General features: G+C 43.4%; 2 protein-coding genes across 2 annotated transcripts in view; both read left to right on the top strand.

Annotated features, from left to right (window-relative positions):
* The window catches only part of khdrbs3 (KH domain containing, RNA binding, signal transduction associated 3), a 217,957-nt gene extending 205,995 nt beyond the window's left edge, over window positions 1-11,962 (top strand). Inside the window, exon 11 of the mRNA XM_015974223.3 lies at window positions 11,478-11,962. The gene's annotated coding sequence lies outside the window, so the exon portion shown is untranslated. The remainder of the gene's footprint in view (window positions 1-11,477) is intronic.
* The window catches only part of LOC139073049 (uncharacterized), a 725,027-nt gene that overhangs the window by 246,459 nt on the left and 459,809 nt on the right, over window positions 1-18,759 (top strand). The gene's annotated exons all lie outside the window — the stretch shown is intronic.

Here is an 18,759-nt window from a genome sequence, read left to right as displayed (position 1 = left end):
AATCTACCTACATTTTACTTTTCAACACTTTGTTTTGTTTTCTTGTTTTTATTGAACTATTTTCCTGTCCTGTCTGTCTCTCATCTTCCTGCATCTCCTCTTAATTCTCCAGAAAATCTGTTGCCTGGATTCTTACCTTTTCACCTCATCAGTTACTTTTGAGCAGGTCAAAGGGATCTCCTGACCGAAAAGCGCAGAGCACAAATAAGACAGAAAATAGAGAACATGTGCGGACATGAACGATCGTGTGCTAATTATAGTTTTTTGGTTGCGCCACTTTGAGAATGGACCGTGCGCTGGAAGCAGCTGCCTGGATCGCTGTGCAACAATGCGGAACCGGTTCGCAGCAGCTCAAGTCTGCAGGCTCTCCCTCACGCTGATCTGCGGCTCTCCCTCGCGCTGATCTGCGGCTCTCCCTCGCGCTGATCTGCGGCTCTCCCTCGCGCTGATCTGCCGGCTCTCCCTCGCGCTGATCTGCGGCTCTCCCTCGCGCTGATCTGCGGCTCTCCCTCGCGCTGATCTGCGGCTCTCCCTCGCGCTGATCTGCGGCTCTCCCTCGCGCTGATCTGCCGGCTCTCCCTCGCGCTGATCTGCGGCTCTCCCTCGCGCTGATCTGACTTGCTCTGGTCTGCGCGCAACGGCGGGCGGGAAGGGGGGGCGCTTTTGGAAGAGTTGTGCGACACAACGAATCGATGACGCAATTCGTTGCCAACGCTTTTAGTAATCGATTTTCATCGAATTTATCGATTCGTTGTTGCAGCCCTACTGGATACTAATGAAATGTTTTGATTAATCTGTGCTTAAATTACTGTGGTTGAAATGAAACATTTTGAAATTATGATCAGTAATTTTAGATTTAACAAGTGAATTATTCTCTACACTCAGACAAGGTTCATTAGAGATAAAGTTAAGTTAAACGTCATGACACATAGATATTTTCTTAGCCACAAATCAGAACGTCCTGTATCTGAAAGCGGCGTGACGTTCTGAGGTTTGCTTGTTAACACCTCTTAACATGGCCCGTCCCGGTTGGCCAAGAAATCATAATATGAGAACATTAAAACAGAGCTCACTAGACAGTGAGTCAGTTCTAGAGAATGCTACGGATAGGCCATGCGGAGCGAAGCCTCTTTAACCCAAAGCTTTCGACAAGCTAAAAGCTGCCTACAGCTGACAGCAAAACGGTTCCTTCAGCTATTCAGAAACAGCTGTTCTAGACGCAAATGATTTCATCTATCTGCTGTGATCCGGGAGACGACTCTGGACCGACCTGGTCGTACTGCAGCCTTTTCTACAACTTTGGTACCTTAGGGTCACCCAACAGCCCCCCACCCCCACCCCAACAGCTCAGATCCGAAAGGGAGTCTCCTCAGGGTTACGTAGAACACAGCCAGATTTTGTCTGATGCCGTTTTGATAAGAACCAACTTCATAGTTTAATGCACACGAAGTTCTTTGAACACCCAGAACTCAGTTCTTCTAGATGCGAGGTTCTGATAAACACACACCATTAAATCACCATACATCACATCTCATCCTCTTAGATGCATCCATCATAGTAGCCTTGGTTAACTTGTCATGTTTTTATTTGTTTAGAAAATAAATTTCATATCTTTTATAAACCTGACTCGGTCTGAATTAAGACGAAGTGTGTTTGATCCCTGAAAAAGCAAAGAATCCTAGAATCTTCTGATTAAACATCCATAAACCAAGCAGGTTTATATTCTATATTTATATAGAGTATCACAGCTTATTGGTCATAAGTAAAGGTAATATATTAAGCTTAAAAGCAACAACATTTACTTATCTACAACAGATGCTAAATAACTGGAACAGAAGAGAGAGGACAAGTTCAGGAGGGGTGACACATCAACAGAGAACACCTTGATCCCTTTTTGCTCTATTCTGACCTTATGGGGCAGATTCAAAGTGTTATCAAAGGTAACGTAAAAGTAAAACTGAAAATTGCTTTCAAAATGCAACACATTTACCTTTAAACTGTTGCAATAAGGAACATGCAAGTTGAACCACCTTTTCTTCTGAATAACAATTTACCATCCTTACCAACCCGATCTCGACCGGGAAAGGGTGGCTTGCCAACTCTGGGACGGGAGAGAGGACCTTCAGCTCTTGCTGGGTAGGTTCGCGGCCGAGTGTGAAGCGGCTGGGATGAGGATCAGCACCTCCAAATCTGAGACCATGGTTCTCGACCGGAAAAGGGTGGCTTGCCAACTCCGCGTCGGGGGAGAGGTCCTACCTCAAGTGGAGGAGTTTAGGTATCTTGGGGTCTTGTGCATGAGTGAGGGTAGGAGGGATCGGGAGATCGACAGGCGGATTGGTTCGGCGTCTGCAGTGATGCGGACGCCTAGCCGATCTGTCGTGGTGAAGAGGGAGCTGAGCCAGAAAGCCAGGCTCTCGATTTACCGGTCGATCTACGTCCCAATCCTCACCTATGGTCATGAGCTTTGGGTAATGACCGAAAGAACGAGATCGCGGATACAAGCGGCCGAAATGAGTTTCCTCCGTGTGTTGATATGTTGTAGAAAGTCACTGTTTTACATGAGTGACCAGCAGAGGTCACTGTTTTTTAAAGAGCACATTAGGGTAGCACAACGAAGTAGACCACAAGTGGTGTTGATTTAATAAACAAATGTTTATTTGAGCTAGAGGCTCAGAGACACGGAATGGTCTGCTGAGTGATCCTTCACTAACCCTTAAAGATCAAAACATGGTGTCAGGAGTGGGACTGTGAACGTGAAGGCCGACAGAGATACCAGGCAACAGTTCTTGTCAAGATGGAAAGTTTGAAGCCAGTGGAAGGACTGAAGCTGGTGGGAAAGGTCGACAGCAACTGGAGGTGTTTTAAGCAGCAGTTTGAGCTGTATATGTCTGCCATGGGGCTGGACTCCATACCAAATGCAAGAACAACTGCATTGCTACTCACTAGCTGGTCCTCCAGCCACTGAAGTCTTCAACACCTTTGAATTTGAAGAAGCAGCGGTCAGAACCAAGTATGACAAGGTGATTGAGACGTTTGATGGACACTGTTCACCACAGAAAAACACTGTGTATGAAAGTTACGTCTTCCGCTCTCGGTGGAGCAACAAGAAGAGACATTTGATTGCTTTGTGACTGATTTGAAGCTGAAAGCACAGTCATGTGATTTTGGAGAGTTAAAAGATTCTATGGTTCGGGATCAGATTGTGTATGGAGTCTATGATAAACGGACTAGAGAACGACTACTCAGAGATGCCAAACTAACTGGATGAAGCGGAGAGACTGTGTCATGCAGCAGCTCAACGGGTTGAGCGGGTTGTCCAGTAATCGGAAGGTTGCAGGTTCGATCCCGGCTCCGGACAGAGAACTCTGCTGTTGTGTCCTTGGGCAAGACACTTAACCCACCTTGCCTGCTGGTGGTGGTCGGAGGATCCGGTGGCGCCTGTGCTCGGCAGCCTCCCCTCTCATCTCCACCAGTGTATGAATGTGTGTGTGAATGGATGAATGATACACTGTAGTGTAAAGCGCTTTGGAGTCCTTACTCTGAGAGGCGCTATACAAGTGCGGGTCATTTATCATTATCATTATCATGCCAGTGAGCTAGCTCTGCAGCATGCAAAGACCTTTGAAACAAGTGTCACAGCAGTACATGTTAAAGTGGCTGTGGTAAAGAAAATGAAGAAAAACACGCTTCAAAAGATCAGCAAAGACGACATGTACACCTGTAAGCGGTGTGGTGGCAGACGTCATCCTCGACAGTGTCCTGCTTATGGCAAAATATGCTTGAAATGTAAGAATCATTTTGCCAAACAATGTCTCTCTAAAGTCGAACCAAAATCAGTGAGACTAGTTGAAGAGACTGATTTAAGTGAAGCTTTCTTTGTGGGCTTGGTGTCATGTGAAGATGTAAAGACCGTGCACAATCAGGCAGATGGCAGCTACCAGTGCCCAGAAGACATGTGGTGTGTTTCCCTTCCAATAAATGGGGCTTTGGTGACACTAAGGATTGATACAGGTGCACAAGTTAATCTGATCAGCATGACAGAGATTCGAGGCATGAAGAATAAGCCCAAGATACTCAAGAACACACTACCATTAAAGGACTATAATGGAAAGGACATTGAAAGCCTGGGACAGTGCAGACTTGGAGTAATAGTGAAACGCAAAGAGTGTGATGTTCTGTTTACTGTTGTTCCAGAAGGACGTGAATCACTGCTAGGTGGCGCTACATCTAAGAAATTGAATCTGGTGAAAAGAGTGTTTCACATCAACTGTGAAGAAGCAGTGGGTCCACACCCAGGGAGTGTTGACTCCATTGTGCAGCATTATGAAGATGTGTTCAAAGGCCCGGGATGCCTACCATACACATACAGCATTCAGTTGAGAGAAGATGTGACACCGGTGATCCATGCACCAAGGAGAGTCCCTGCTCCGCTAAAAGACCGTTTAAGAAAGGAAGTGGACAGGATGTCACAGTTAAAGGTCATCACCAAGGTGGAGGAACCAACTGAGTGGGTGAACTCAACGGTGTGTGTGGAGAAGAGGAACGTCACTAATGACCTGAGAGTGTGTATGGACCCTGGTGACTTGACCCGAAGCATAAAGCGTGAGCACTACCAGACACCAAAGCGAGAAGAGACTGTATGTGAAATGGCTGGAGCCAGATATTTCTCAAAGTTAGATGCAGCACAAGGGTTCTGGCAAATACAGCTGGATGAGAAAAGTTCAAAATTTTGTACCTTTAATACACATTTTGGCCGATACTGATTCCTCAGGATGCCATTTGGCATCATTTCAGCATCTGAGATGTTTCATCGTGCCATGGAAAACATGCTGGAGGGGCTGGAGGGTGTTCGTTGTTATGTTGATGATGTTATCATCTGGGGTTCTACCCTGCAGGAACATAACCGAAGACTGTCTACTGTGCTGCACCGGGTGAGGGTCAGTGGTTTGAAGCTTAGTCGTGCCAAGTGTCTTTTTGGTGTGAGAGAAATAACTTTTCTAGGAGCCAAGCTGTCTGCTGACGGAATTAAGCCAGATGAAAGAAATATAGAAGACTTGCAACCATTCCACGTCCGACAGACAGGAGAGGTGTGCTCAGAGTCTTGGGGATGATGAACTTTGTTGGAAAATTCATACCCAACTTGTCAGTGAGGACATCAGCGCTGCGGGAGTTGCTTCATGATTCTGTAGACTTCAAGTGGACAGAGAAGCATGAGAAGGAATGGAAGGATTTAAAGACCACACTGACATCTCACCCAGTACTTGCATATTTTGATCCAACTAAAACTCTGAAGATCTCAACAGACGCCTCGAAGGATGGACTTGGGGCTGTCTCACTTCAAGCTGATGAGGGGAGCTGGAAGCCAGTTGCTCATGCTTCTAGATCTATGTCCAAGGTTAAATATGCACAGATTGAGAAAGAGTGTCTTGGATTGGCATATGGACTGGAGACTTTTCACTGCTATGTTCATGGTCTTCCTATCTTTACAGTTGAGACAGATCATCGCCCTCTGGTGTCCATCATCGAGAAGAATCTAAATGAGATGTCGTCACGGACTCAACGGCTTGTCATGAAATTGCAGAAGTACAACTTTGATTTAATACATACGCCAGGCAAGCACTTAGCTTTAGCTGATGCTCTGTCTCGAGCATCGCTGATGGGTCACATGAGCTCCACTGAAAGGGAGGTGGAGGACCATGTCAATGTGGTGATGGCGTCTCTGCCAGTGTCTGATGGAAAGATAAAGAAGAATTCTGATGAGACGACTGCAGACAAGGAGCCTCAAACAGTGATGACAAATATTCAAAATGGATCCTGCTCTAAGTTCTTTCATGTCAGATCAGAGCTCAGTGTGGCCAATGGACTATTGTTGAGAGGCAGTAGGATTGTGATACCACAAAGTCTGAGACATGATATACTCAGAAGAATACATGAGGGACATTTAATAATAATAATAATGAACTGAACTTATAGAGCGCTTTTCTAGACACCCAAAGACGCTTTCACACGCTCTCACATTCACACACTGCTAGTGATGGTAAGCTACTTGTAGCCACAGCCGCCCTGGGGAGGTCTGACAGAGGCGAGGCTGCCATTTGGTGCCATCGGCCCCTCTGACCACCACTAACACAGGCAAGTTGGGTGAAGTGTCGTGCCATTTGGGGATGAAAAGGTGTAAACGGCAGGCTAGGGGTTCTGTGTATTGGCCTGGTATCAATAGAGACATTGAAAACATGGTAGGAAAGTGTGACACATGCAAAACGTTTCAAAGCAGACAAGCAAGGGAACCAATGATGATTCCTGATCTTCCTACTACACCGTGGGAGAAGGTGGGAATAGATCTTTTTCAGGGCCGTGCAGAGACCTTTGACGGGGCGGGTGCTCAAAGTAAAAAAGGGGCACTTATAGAGCAATCCAATAAGTTAGAAAATTCAGATAATGAGACCCTTGGGTTCAAACAACATAATAAAAATATATCAATTAGTGTCATTAGTGTTAATGTGAGTTCATAAATAATAGTTTTAGTTTTTAAAGCTGACTTATATCTAGAGATGTTACAACCACATTTCTGCCCCTGATCCGAGTCCAAGTTGTTTGATTTTTGATTATCTTCCAATACTGAGTCCTGTTCTGATACCAGGTGGTGATGCAACACATTATAAAAGAAGAAAGAAGTCTTCCTTCTGTCTGTATTTGTTATTTTGTTATTTTAGCCTGAAAAGGTCACTCATTCAGGAAGTACATTTAACAGGAATCAAGATACTTTGTTGCTATTGCACAGGTGTACAACCAAAGATATGTTGTGCTTACTAAAGACAGCTCTAGTAAGAGGTAGTAAAATAAATGTAAAATAAATGCACCACAGAGACTTATCCAGTGTGATCTACAGCTATGTTAGCTGAGATCTTTTTCCTGTCAGTAGAAAATTCTTGATCCCATTCCATGATCTCACTGAACTTACCACTAAACATGAGAGCTCTGCTACCAACCTAACAACACCACCCTTCACACAAAGGCACCATCATCACATACGTGGCAGGAGTCTCGGAGAAACTTAGAAGAATCTTCTCCAAACACAACATCCCAGTAAACTTAAACCCAACAGCACCCTCAGACAGAACCTGGTCCATCCAACAGCACCCTCAGACAGAACCTGGTCCATCCAGAAGACCAAACACCCAAACAGAAGCTCAGTGGGGTCGTTTATGCAGTCCAGTGTAGGAGCACTGTCCAGATGTTTACATTAGAGAAACTAAACAACAAGTACACAAGAACATAACACAACACAGGAGAGCCACCTCTTCAGGTCAGAACTCTGCAGTCCACCTTCACCTGAAAGACAAGGGACACACCTTTGAAGATGACAAAGTCCACATTCTGGACAGAGAAGATAGATGATTTGAGAGAGTAGTAAAAGGAGCTATCTATGTCAAAACGTGAAAACCCCACTTTAAATAGGGGCGGGGCTTAGATTTCACCTTTCCAGTACCAATAATGCAGCTTTGGTCAAGGTCAAGGTCAAGGTCAATTTTACTTACAGAGCACATTTACAGCAGCAAAGCTACACCAAAGCTGTACAAGGTAAAACAAGTCAAGATACAACAAATCAACAATAAAAACCTAAAATAAGATGAGCACACAACACTCACAATCTATGATAAAAACTGTTAAAATCTATTAAGATGCTCAAGTCAGCCTGCATTAAAAGCCAAATCAAAAAATTGCGTCTTAAGAAGGGATTTAAAATGCTCTAGATTCTGTGCGGTCCTGATGTTGAGAGGTAGCTTGTTCCACAGTTTGGGCCCAACCACAGAGAACGCTCTGTCGCCGCGAGTCTTGTGGCGGGTTTTTGGAACTGTTAGAAGAGCTTGAGAGCTGGACCTCATGGTTCTGGCAGGGACGTACGCGGACAGCAGCTCAGAGATGTAAACTGGGGCCAGGCCATGAAGGGATTTAAAAACAAAAAGTAACATTTTGAAACGGATCCTGTAAGAGACAGGAAGCCAATGGAGAGAGGCCAGAACCGGGGTTATGTGATCCCGCTTGCTGGTTCCAGTCAGCAATCGAGCCGCTGCATTTTGGACCAGCTGAAGTGTGTGTTGGGAGGACTGGTCCAGGCCAGAATACAGGGAGTTGCAGTAGTCCAATGGGCAAGACACGAACAGGTGGATGACATGTTCGAGGACATTAGCAGGAAGGTATGGCTCCACCTTTGCTATCTGCCTTAAATGATAAAACCTGATTGGACCACTGCACTCACCTGTCTGTAAAGATTACAAGAACGTCTAAAAACACACCAAGGTTTTTAACACCGGGTTTTAGAAAACCAGAACAAGGACCAAGAGGACCAACAGCGTTATTTAAAAGATTAGAACTTTTTTATGAATCTCATTCAGTTTCAGTCTAGGTCACACCTTCCTGCATCTAATCAACACGATGACTCACCATCAATAGAGGCTAACCACTCATCAGGAGATGGAGAGGTGGGGTACTCAGAGTAGTTTCTGCTCTTTAAATAACAACAGACAGCTACAGCTTATGAGCTAGACTCTCCCATATTCCAGTTAGAACTGACAAAGCTCCTCAGAGGAGAAGTGAAATGTTTTAAAGAAACCAAAGAAGTCCAGTTGCCTTCATCTGAACTCTTTGGAGTAATAGTCAATAATAAAAAATACATAATAAAGTAATAAAACGTATATAATTATGCTCACATTCACTTTTACCATCTCTTTGTGGGAGGTGGAACATTTATCACGTTTAACCCTCTTATGACCATAAATATAACAAATATTTTTTTTTTGTTTTATGGCTTTAAAATTGTAATATAAGTGTAAAATGTTTGTAACTCTGCTCCTTTTTTCAGAACAACCTCAGCTTTCAGCGTCTGGTTTGTATTTGTGTTTATGTTTATTAAAGTCCGTAAAACTGCAGCTTAAATGAAAAAAAAACTGATGTGAATTTTCTTTACATTTATTACTAAACAGGAACTTCTAAATGACTCGAGCAAACTGTGTCAAAAGAACTACCGGTATTTAAACTCAGAACTGCAAACACTCAGAAAACAGTGTGACCCCTGACCTCATGTTAACCAGTTTAATGACTGCAGCCTGTCTGTGACCACAGGTCTACGCTCCGGTCCAGAGAACGGGATACAGTAAAATAAATACCAGGTATCATAAAATAACACTCATGGACTACTTCACAGCTGTAGCTACATTTCTACCAGCATTATGAAGATCAACAAGCCAGATAAATGGTTAAATGTAAACATTTCATTACAAAAAGTAAACTAATAAAATTCTGCACTGATAACATTATATTTTCAGCTAAATAAATATTTATTGTACGTATAAATAATGCTGGAATGAAGCTGAATCATTTAGTAAACAGTTGTGTGTTCAAATAAAAACCAGTGTGACTTTAATCTGTCCCTCCTCATGTCACCATCTACAGAAACAGCCTCTGGGACACCTGACCAACCAGGTGGATTTTATTTGTGACGTTTGTTTCCATAACTTTATAAAAGCTGCTGATGAAATGATCAGACTGTCTCCTCCCTTCGGTTCTCGCTGTCCCGTCGCGGTTCGCTCCGTTTCTTTCTGACGCTGCAAAGCTGGTTTCCCTCTAATAGTGATTTTTGGAGTAACATGAATTACATCATGTAATACCTCGTTGGAAAGATCGTTTTATGTACTTTTAGAACCCGTTTGAAGTATTTTTATTCGATTAGTAATTCAGAAGTTATGACCCGGAGAATCTAGAGTGAGACACATCCGTGATTCTTTGTGAGTTTCTGCAACACTTCAGGAGAAGTCTCTCTCGTGTCTCATTTTCTGTCCCAGACATGCAGCTACCTGACTCTGCTCCACACACACTAACCACGGACTCAAACGCACGTAAACAAAAGCTCTGATATTAAAATCCATCCAGCTGACGTGAAGCAGGCAGAAAAAAAAACTTACAGGTAGATGAACGCAGACTCCTGTCCGCAGGGAAAACACCGGTCTGTCGTCTCCATGGCTACAAGGTAGAGCGACAGCAAGGACAACCAATCACTCATTAGTATGATGCGGCAGAGCCAATCAGTGAGCTTGTAGGCGGGTCTAAGGGAAAATAGCCTTCAGCTTGAGGCGGCTGCCTCCGCATGGTCCTAGTGCCCAATTTGTATCACAGTATAACAGTTTTGTACGGTAAAATCTGACGAACGACCGGAAAAATGGCACTTTGGGCACTTCGGACAAAAGGGGCAGGGTCTCAAGCACCCTCCGCACCCCCCTCTGCACGTGCCTGATCTTTTTCATGTAAGTGAAGACCGTAGGGTGGCCGGGCTCAGCCTTAGAGATAGGGTGAGGAGCTCGGACATTCGGGAGGGACTCGGAGTAGAACCGCTGCTCCTCCAGATTGAAAGGAGTCAGTTGAGGTGGTTTTGGCATCTGGTCAGGATGCCTCCTGGATGCCTCCCTGGGGAGGTGTTTCGGGCATGTCCTGCCAGCAGGAGGCCCCCGGGTCGATCCAGGACACGTTGGAGAGGTTACATCTCCAATCTGGTCCGGGAACGCCTTGGGTTCCTGCCGGGGGAGCTGGTGCAGGTGGCCGGGGAGAGGACGGTCTGGAGCTCCCTAGTTGGGATGCTGCCCCAGTGACCCAGACCCGGATAAGCAGAGGAAGACGGCGATGACGACATCCTTACCAATTATCATCCACCTCTTATGTCACCAGAAAAAACAATATAAGCTACAAGGGGGGAAAACTGGCTGACATTTGCTCGTCATATTGTGAAAATAGCATTCTCGGACTCATCCATCTTGACTGGCGATATGGAAGGCTGTTGTTTATTTAACTTCCAAGAGACAGCCAAGCAATTCTCAGCTAGAAGAAGCTAGCTGTTAGCATTAGCAACTCCACCACAGAGCAGAACTCCTTCAGGCTTGTGCTATTTATGCAGGTAAAACATTAGTGTTGCAGAGCAAACTGAGTCAGTGGTAAAGCCATGTTGCTATTAGCCAATCAGAGGTGAGCCGCGAGATGTCCAAATTTCAGGAGATAATAATGAAACAGGAGCGCAAGAGCTTTTTTTCCCCATGTAGCTCGACTCACAAGACAATTAAACTTGGTCTTTAATAAAACAGGCTTCCACAGTCGCCGTCATCCAGATGTTATGCTATGCTTCTAAACCTTTTGTGATGAAACAGTAATGCACTTTGAAGGAAATCTGTTAAAATATAGACCAATTTTTGAAAACATTTTTGCATTCTCTTGACTTGGCTGTCAGTAAAAAATCTGGTACAGACACAATGTTAGGTTTTTTTGTCTGGTTTTTGTACCTTTAAGGGCCTTTGGCCAATCAGGTACGAAAATCTGCCTGAGGCTGTGAAATGATCCCCCCGGGCCAGCCAGCTGAACACGTCTGACTGTTGGCGTTTGTAAATCACATTCAAAAAAGATTTAAATAATGGTATCCCTCTGTGTTCCTGCAGGACAACGGCACTGAGCTGACCCTTCTGACCTCCAGGATTGTCCATTGCTTTAACCTTTTGTTTCTGGCAGCATAGCGGAGAATTTGATCTTACTTCTGTTCCCTGCATCAGGCTGACTTCAAATTTATTTGTTGTATTTAATGTTGATCAGATTGATTTTAAAAGTCTTCCATCATAGAGACATTTAGTTAGATGCAGCTCCAATAAAATAAACACCGTCATCATGATATGTTTGTGAAGATGTCTGTGCGTGCGCCTTTGCACTTTCTTTAAATCCAAAATGATCATGTGTACCAGTTAACCCATTAGAACCAACAGTGACACAAGTGTTCTGGGATTATGGCATTTTGTCCTTCAGCTTAATCTTTGAAGCTTTAACTCAAAAGTGACATGTTATTTTTAATTTTTCAAGCATGATCTTACTTCTGTTCTGTACTCTGTAAGGGTTTAAATATAAATAAGTTTAAATTAAACATAAAACTTCAGACTGTGTTTTTGTCATTTTATTCAGCGTATGTAAACCTCTGGTTTTAGTGGGAAAAATCTGTCAAAATATGTATTGCACCCACTACAAAGAAGAAAATATACACAAGCCACTTAAACCCACTTTAAGCCTGAAAACAAATTAGAATTCTTCATGTAATTTACAGTAGTTAAAATAACATATTAATTTTAGGTTTAATTTTAAGTACAGTTGTTATTTACAGAGGATTTATTGTGCAAAACTCACCTTTTGCATAGTTTTGTGCTGACATGTAGGTCTCAGCTGCCTCTACTGCCACTCCAAATGTGAAAAACCAACCTGTCCATACATTTTCTGTCTGTGGTTGGTTTTTAGGAATTGTATGTGTAAAACAAGTTGTTTCAAAAAGTCCTCAGTTGTGATGTCACAAATGGGTAAATTAGCAACAAAAATAAAAATAAGAAATAGCCCTCTCACGTGTAGGAGAGCGCTACTCCTAGACCAGGGGTCGGCAACCTTTTCCCATCAAAGAGCCATTGTTACCCGTTTCCCACTGTAAAGAAAGCACTGGGAGCCACAGCAGCCGTGGCGTTGTGGGCGGGGCCTACCCTCAGACAGCCGAGAGCTGCTTTAACTGATCACAAGGTGACAGCAACCAATACCATTCGCTCATGTTCTTCAAAGTTATCTTTCAACAGAAGATAATTATTAGAACAATTTGTATCAAATGGATCCAGAAGTTGTAGCTGTAGCATCATGAAGGTTCTCTAATTTGTGGCAAAGGTCACATTTACCCAGCTGGGTCAAGCTGGGTCAGACTGTAACTTTTAAGTCCACAGATTAACCCAGGAGCCCTGATGTCTGCTGAGTAGCACCCCTCATCTGCTGCTGTTGCGTCCCAGAAGAAGGACACTTAAAGTTCACGATAATAATCAAAATAATAACATTAATAAACTCTTTGACTTTATTACTAATTATTATAATCATCATAAATAATCACTTGGTTCAGTATAAATGTATTTTAATTACATGAAATGAATTATTATGCTTTGGGTATAGTAATGATTATGGTTGATGATCAGTAATGTGTGTTCAGCAAATCAGAAGGTCAGCTTCCACTCATCCATCTAACACAGAGTTTATCCAGAGTAAAGGGTAACTGCCGTCATGTTTTTGACTCATGACCAAAGCTTTCTTGCTGAGAGTGGGCGTGTTCTGGGGACTTTGTAAAACTAACTTCCAGCAGCTTTCACGTCAGTTCGTGAATCCACCACCATCACTGAGGAAGGGAACGGCCGTCCCTAACCTCCACCTGCTGTTCTGTCACGCTGATAGAAGAAGCTATGAATAAACGTAACTGTAGCCAGCTGACGCTAAAACTCCTTCCAGAGTTATTGATTTCTGAGTTAAGACGAGAAACTCCTTCAGAGTTAAGCCAAACGCTCGACACTGTGTACCCGGCGGCATCTCTGGACCAGAGGATCGGTTCACTCGCGTCTTCTCTACCGGACCGAGTACCCTGAGGTGGACACCATCCTCTTGATCTCCGGATCCACAAAGAGGGTCTCCTGTTGGGTGAGGTAGCCCACAGAATGTGTTTGATGCTGTTTTCTCTAAGTAAACAACTCAGGTAGCTGCAAAACATCATTTCCAACCCAGAACGTGTTCCTCTCTCTGAAAGAAACCTTCTGAGAAATCCATTCACGCATCCAAACTCATATTTCCATTTAGCTTTCACCCAGTTACAGGTTTGCCTTTTAAAACAAGTTTAATATCAAAGCTGTTAAAATTTGTCATTCATGAATTCTCATTTATAATTGTCGTTCAAATCTTAAAGTTTAAACATACAGGTGCTGGCCAGTAAATTAGAATATCATCAAAAGGTTGAAAATATTTCAGTAATTCCATTCAAAACGTGAAACTTGTACATTATATTCATGCAATGCACACAGACCAATGTATTTCCGATGTTTATTACGTTTAATTTTGATATTTATAGGTGACAACCAATGAAAACATCAAATCTGGTATCTCAGAAAATTAGAATATTCTAAAGGCCAATGAAAAAATGTTTGTTTCTCTAATGTTGGCCAACTGAAAAGAATGAACATGAAAAGAATGTGCATGTATAGCACTCAATACTTAGTCGGGGCTCCTTTTGCCTCAATAACTGCAGTAATGCGGCGTGGCATGGACTCGATCAGTCTGTGGCACTGCTCAGGTGTTATGAGAGCCCAGGTTGCTCTGATAGTCGTCTTCAGCTCCTCTGCATTGTTGGGTCTAGCGTATTGCATCCTCCGCTTCACAATACCCCATAGATTTTCTATGGGGTTAAGGTCAGGCGAGTTTGCTGGCCAATCAAGGACAGGGATACCATGGTCCTTGAACCAGGTGCTGGTGGTTTTGGCACTGTGTGCAGGTGCCAAGTCCTGTTGAAAGGTGAAGTCTGCATCCCCATAAAGTTGGTCAGCAGCAGGAAGCATGAAGTGCTCTAAAACTTCCTGGTAGACGGCTGCATTGACCCTGGACCTCAGGAAACAGAGTGGGCCAACACCGGCAGATGACATGGCACCCCACACCATCACTGACGGTGGAAACTTTACACTGGACCTCATGCAACGTGGATTCTGTGCTTCTCCGCTCTTCCTCCAGACTCTGGGTCCTTGATTTCCAAAGGAAATGCAGAACTTGCTTTCATCAGAAAACATAACTTTGGACCACTCAGCATCAGTCCAGTCCTTTTTGTCCTTGGCCCAGGCGAGATGCTTCTTGCGCTGTTTCATGTTCAAGAGTGGCTTGACACACGGAATGCGACACCTGAATCCCATGTCTTTCATGAGTCTCCTCGTGGTGGTTCTTGAAGCGCTGACTCCAGCTGCAGTCCACTCTTTGTGGATCTCCCCCACATTTTTGAATGGGTTTGTCGTCACAATTCTCTGCAGGGTGCGGTTATCCCTAGAGCTTGTACACTTTTTTCTACCACATTTTTTCCGTCCCTTCGCCTGTCTGTTAATGTGCTTGGACACAGAGCTCTGCGAACAGCCAGCTTCTTTAGCAATCACCTTTTGTGTCTTGCCCTCCTTGTGCAAGGTGTCAATGATTGTCTTTTGGACAGCTGTTAAGTCAGAAGTCTTCCCCATGATTGTGGTGCCTTCAAAACAAGACTGAGGGACCTTTTAAAGGCCTTTGCAGGTGTTTTGAGTAAATCAGCTGATTAGAGTGGCAGCAGGTGTCTTCTATATTCAGCCTTTTCAGAATATTCTAATTTTTTGAGGTACCAAATTTGGAGTTTTCATTAGTTGTCACTTATGAATATCAAATTTAAATGTAATGAACATTGGAAATACATTGGTCTGTGTGCATTGCATGAATATAATGTACAAGTTTCACGTTTTGAATGGAATTACTGAAATATTTTCAACCTTTTGATGATATTCTAATTTACTGGCCAGCACCTGTAGTTAGTAATAAATTCTTCATTTTTAAACTTGCCTCATTCTTTGAAATGTAACACAGAAAGGTATAATTATTTCTGGTTATTGAAAAACAAAGATTCCTAACTTCTGATTCAAAAATAAACTTTTGCTATTAAATTTAATTATCTTAAATTAAACATTAATCTTTGGATTAAAATAGACCAAACAGGTTGGCGTGTGAACTTAAATCGGTATCCTGGATATTTATACATGATATAAGCTTCATAGATTCTAGTATGTAGTATAACCCTACGTAGCTCATCTGTGCCCACAATATTTAAATATTTTTCAGCCTGTTAGTGGTTTTAGTAGTTGAGCAGGTGTTGCTTTTTGACGCGTCACACACGTCTCCTTTTACATGTTTAAACTGTTCAAAATACAAATCCAGGATCTGTCTCGTTGGATTGTTGCAATTGAACTTCGTACAGAACAAAACTTTGCATTAAACAATGTTGAAAAGGTAAGAAAAGGATCCAATCAATTGTTATTTCCCCCCTCATTTACACGTTTAATGTTTCTGTTTGCAACAATCTTCACAAGAAGGCAAAACGGTTAAATGACAGGATTTGTACTGACTGGATATTTCCCGTATTTGATCATTTATTTTGACTGAGAAACCTCAAGGCTGCAGATGTGCTAACATTTTTATCATTTCGCACATTGCGGAGGTAGCTAAAACAGTCAAGGAAAGATTCCCATCAGAACATTGGAACTGGACCCTGAGCTCAGGTGGACAGCGAGCTGAAGATTTATTCAGCCAATGTGTAGATCGGGGGCTTGGAGCGCGTCGCAGAACCAGAGCGCATGCGGGAAGGTTCCTCCCACTGAAGCGAGTGTTTTCCAAACCCGGTATCTCAGAGAGACTTGTCACTTAGAAAATGTTCCCTGATGATGAAACTTTGGCTGAATAGTGCTTGTTCCTGTCTCCAATGTGGCGACACATCCAGGAGCCGTCTGAGGAGAAGCCCAGAATCTCACATCCTCTTCAGCTCAGAAAGCGCCTATAGAGACATTTGATTACACACAAGTGAATTGGCATACAAATAAAAAAATGAATGCAGCAAAATAAAATACATTTTAATTAAATATTTATTAATTAGTTTACAAGCAGAGAGCCACATCAGATGGATGAAAGAGCCACATGCGGCTCCAGAGCCACAGGTTGCCAACCCCTGTCCTAGCCCCTCCGGGGTATTAGAGCTTCTCAGCTAATAGCAGCCTGAGTTGGTAGGTAGGTGGGCTTGGCCAGCTCAAGCGTGTTTTCTTAAAGTGACAGAGCCCTGAAACGGCTCAATCTGGAAGGTACTGAAAGGGTCGATAATCAAACAGCTGAAATTGTTTTATGTGAGCGGGAATTAGTGCAAAGAACTTGATGGAGTTTTCTTATGTTTATGTTAAAGAGGCCACCACGCTAATCAGGAACAATAAATGCATTATTTATTATTGATGGCTGTATTTCTGGTGTAACAATAATTTGTTCAGTGCATTTGAAGTAGTTTATAAGAAAATTAACCATTTTGACATGAAACAGAGAACATTATAACAGGAGCTCTTTGCCTTCTTTCCTTTACGCCAAAGATTGAGTAACCTCAAATCCAAGACAGCTAAGGTTGTGAAGCCTTTTCTTTAAGTTGCCACCAGCTCCTAAATCAAAATTTGATGTTATTGTTGTTGATGACTGAGGCCTAGTCCACACGTAGCCGGGTTTTTTTAAAACGAATATCCGCCCCTCCAAAAACTTGCATCCATACCACCTCGTTTTAAAAAAAAACTGTCCACACGTACCCGGATAAATACGTTGTTAAGGACATGCCAGACCTGTAGGCGGCAGTACTTCCCCCGTTCTTAACCTCGTCCTTCGTCTGCGGTCTTCCGCAAGGAGCAGTAATTCTGCTTGCAATAACAAACAAGCAGAATTGATAAAGCGAGCGCAGCTCTGAGGGCGTCCATGCTGTCGGCTAGTGTAAACACAGGTCGCACACGTGATGTCAGCATTTTTTTGTCGTGGAAAGTGACGTTGCGGACCTTAAAACTCCGGTTTTGTCCGTCCACACGCAGACACCCAAAACGGAGAAAACGCAGATCCTCACTTTGGCCGGGTTTTTAAAAAGATCCGTTTTCGTGTGAAAAAACTCAGTTTTCGTGTGGATGACAGGCCAAAACGTAGAAAAATACAGGTGCTGGCCAGTAAATTAGAATATCATCAAAAGGTTGAAAATATTTCAGTAATTCCATTCAAAACGTGAAACTTGTACATTATATTCATGCAATGCACACAGACCAATGTATTTCCAATGTTCATTACATTTAAATTTGATATTCATAAGTGACAACTAATGAAAACTCCAAATTTGGTATCTCAAAAAATTAGAATATTCTGAAAAGGCTGAATATAGAAGACACCTGCTGCCACTCTAATCAGCTGATTTACTCAAAACACCTGCAAAGGCCTTTAAAAGGTCCCTCAGTCTTGTTTTGACGGCACCACAATCATGGGGAAGACTTCTGACTTAACAGCTGTCCAAAAGACAATCATTGACACCTTGCACAAGGAGGGCAAGACACAAAAGGTGATTGCTAAAGAAGCTGGCTGTTCGCAGAGCTCTGTGTCCAAGCACATTAACAGACAGGCGAAGGGACGGAAAAAATGTGGTAGAAAAAAGTGTACAAGCTCTAGGGATAACCGCACCCTGCAGAGAATTGTGACGACAAACCCATTCAAAAATGTGGGGGAGATCCACAAAGAGTGGACTGCAGCTGGAGTCAGCGCTTCAAGAACCACCACGAGGAGACTCATGAAAGACATGGGATTCAGGTGTCGCATTCCGTGTGTCAAGCCACTCTTGAACAAGAAACAGCGCAAGAAGCGTCTCGCCTGGGCCAAGGACAAAAAGGACTGGACTGATGCTGAGTGGTCCAAAGTTATGTTTTCTGATGAAAGCAAGTTCTGCATTTCCTTTGGAAATCAAGGACCCAGAGTCTGGAGGAAGAGCGGAGAAGCACAGAATCCACGTTGCATGAGGTCCAGTGTAAAGTTTCCACCGTCAGTGATGGTGTGGGGTGCATGTCATCTGCCGGTGTTGGCCCACTCTGTTTCCTGAGGTCCAGGGTCAATGCAGCCGTCTACCAGGAAGTTTTAGAGCACTTCATGCTTCCTGCTGCTGACCAACTTTATGGGGATGCAGACTTCACCTTTCAACAGGACTTGGCACCTGCACACAGTGCCAAAACCACCAGCACCTGGTTCAAGGACCATGGTATCCCTGTCCTTGATTGGCCAGCAAACTCGCCTGACCTTAACCCCATAGAAAATCTATGGGGTATTGTGAAGCGGAGGATGCAA

The sequence above is a fragment of the Nothobranchius furzeri genome, chromosome 11 (assembly GCF_043380555.1).
Source record: "Nothobranchius furzeri strain GRZ-AD chromosome 11, NfurGRZ-RIMD1, whole genome shotgun sequence".
Taxonomy (NCBI): domain Eukaryota; kingdom Metazoa; phylum Chordata; class Actinopteri; order Cyprinodontiformes; family Nothobranchiidae; genus Nothobranchius; species Nothobranchius furzeri.
The sequence above is the reverse complement of the archived record's forward strand: the minus strand, read 5'-3'. Positions and strand labels throughout refer to the sequence as shown.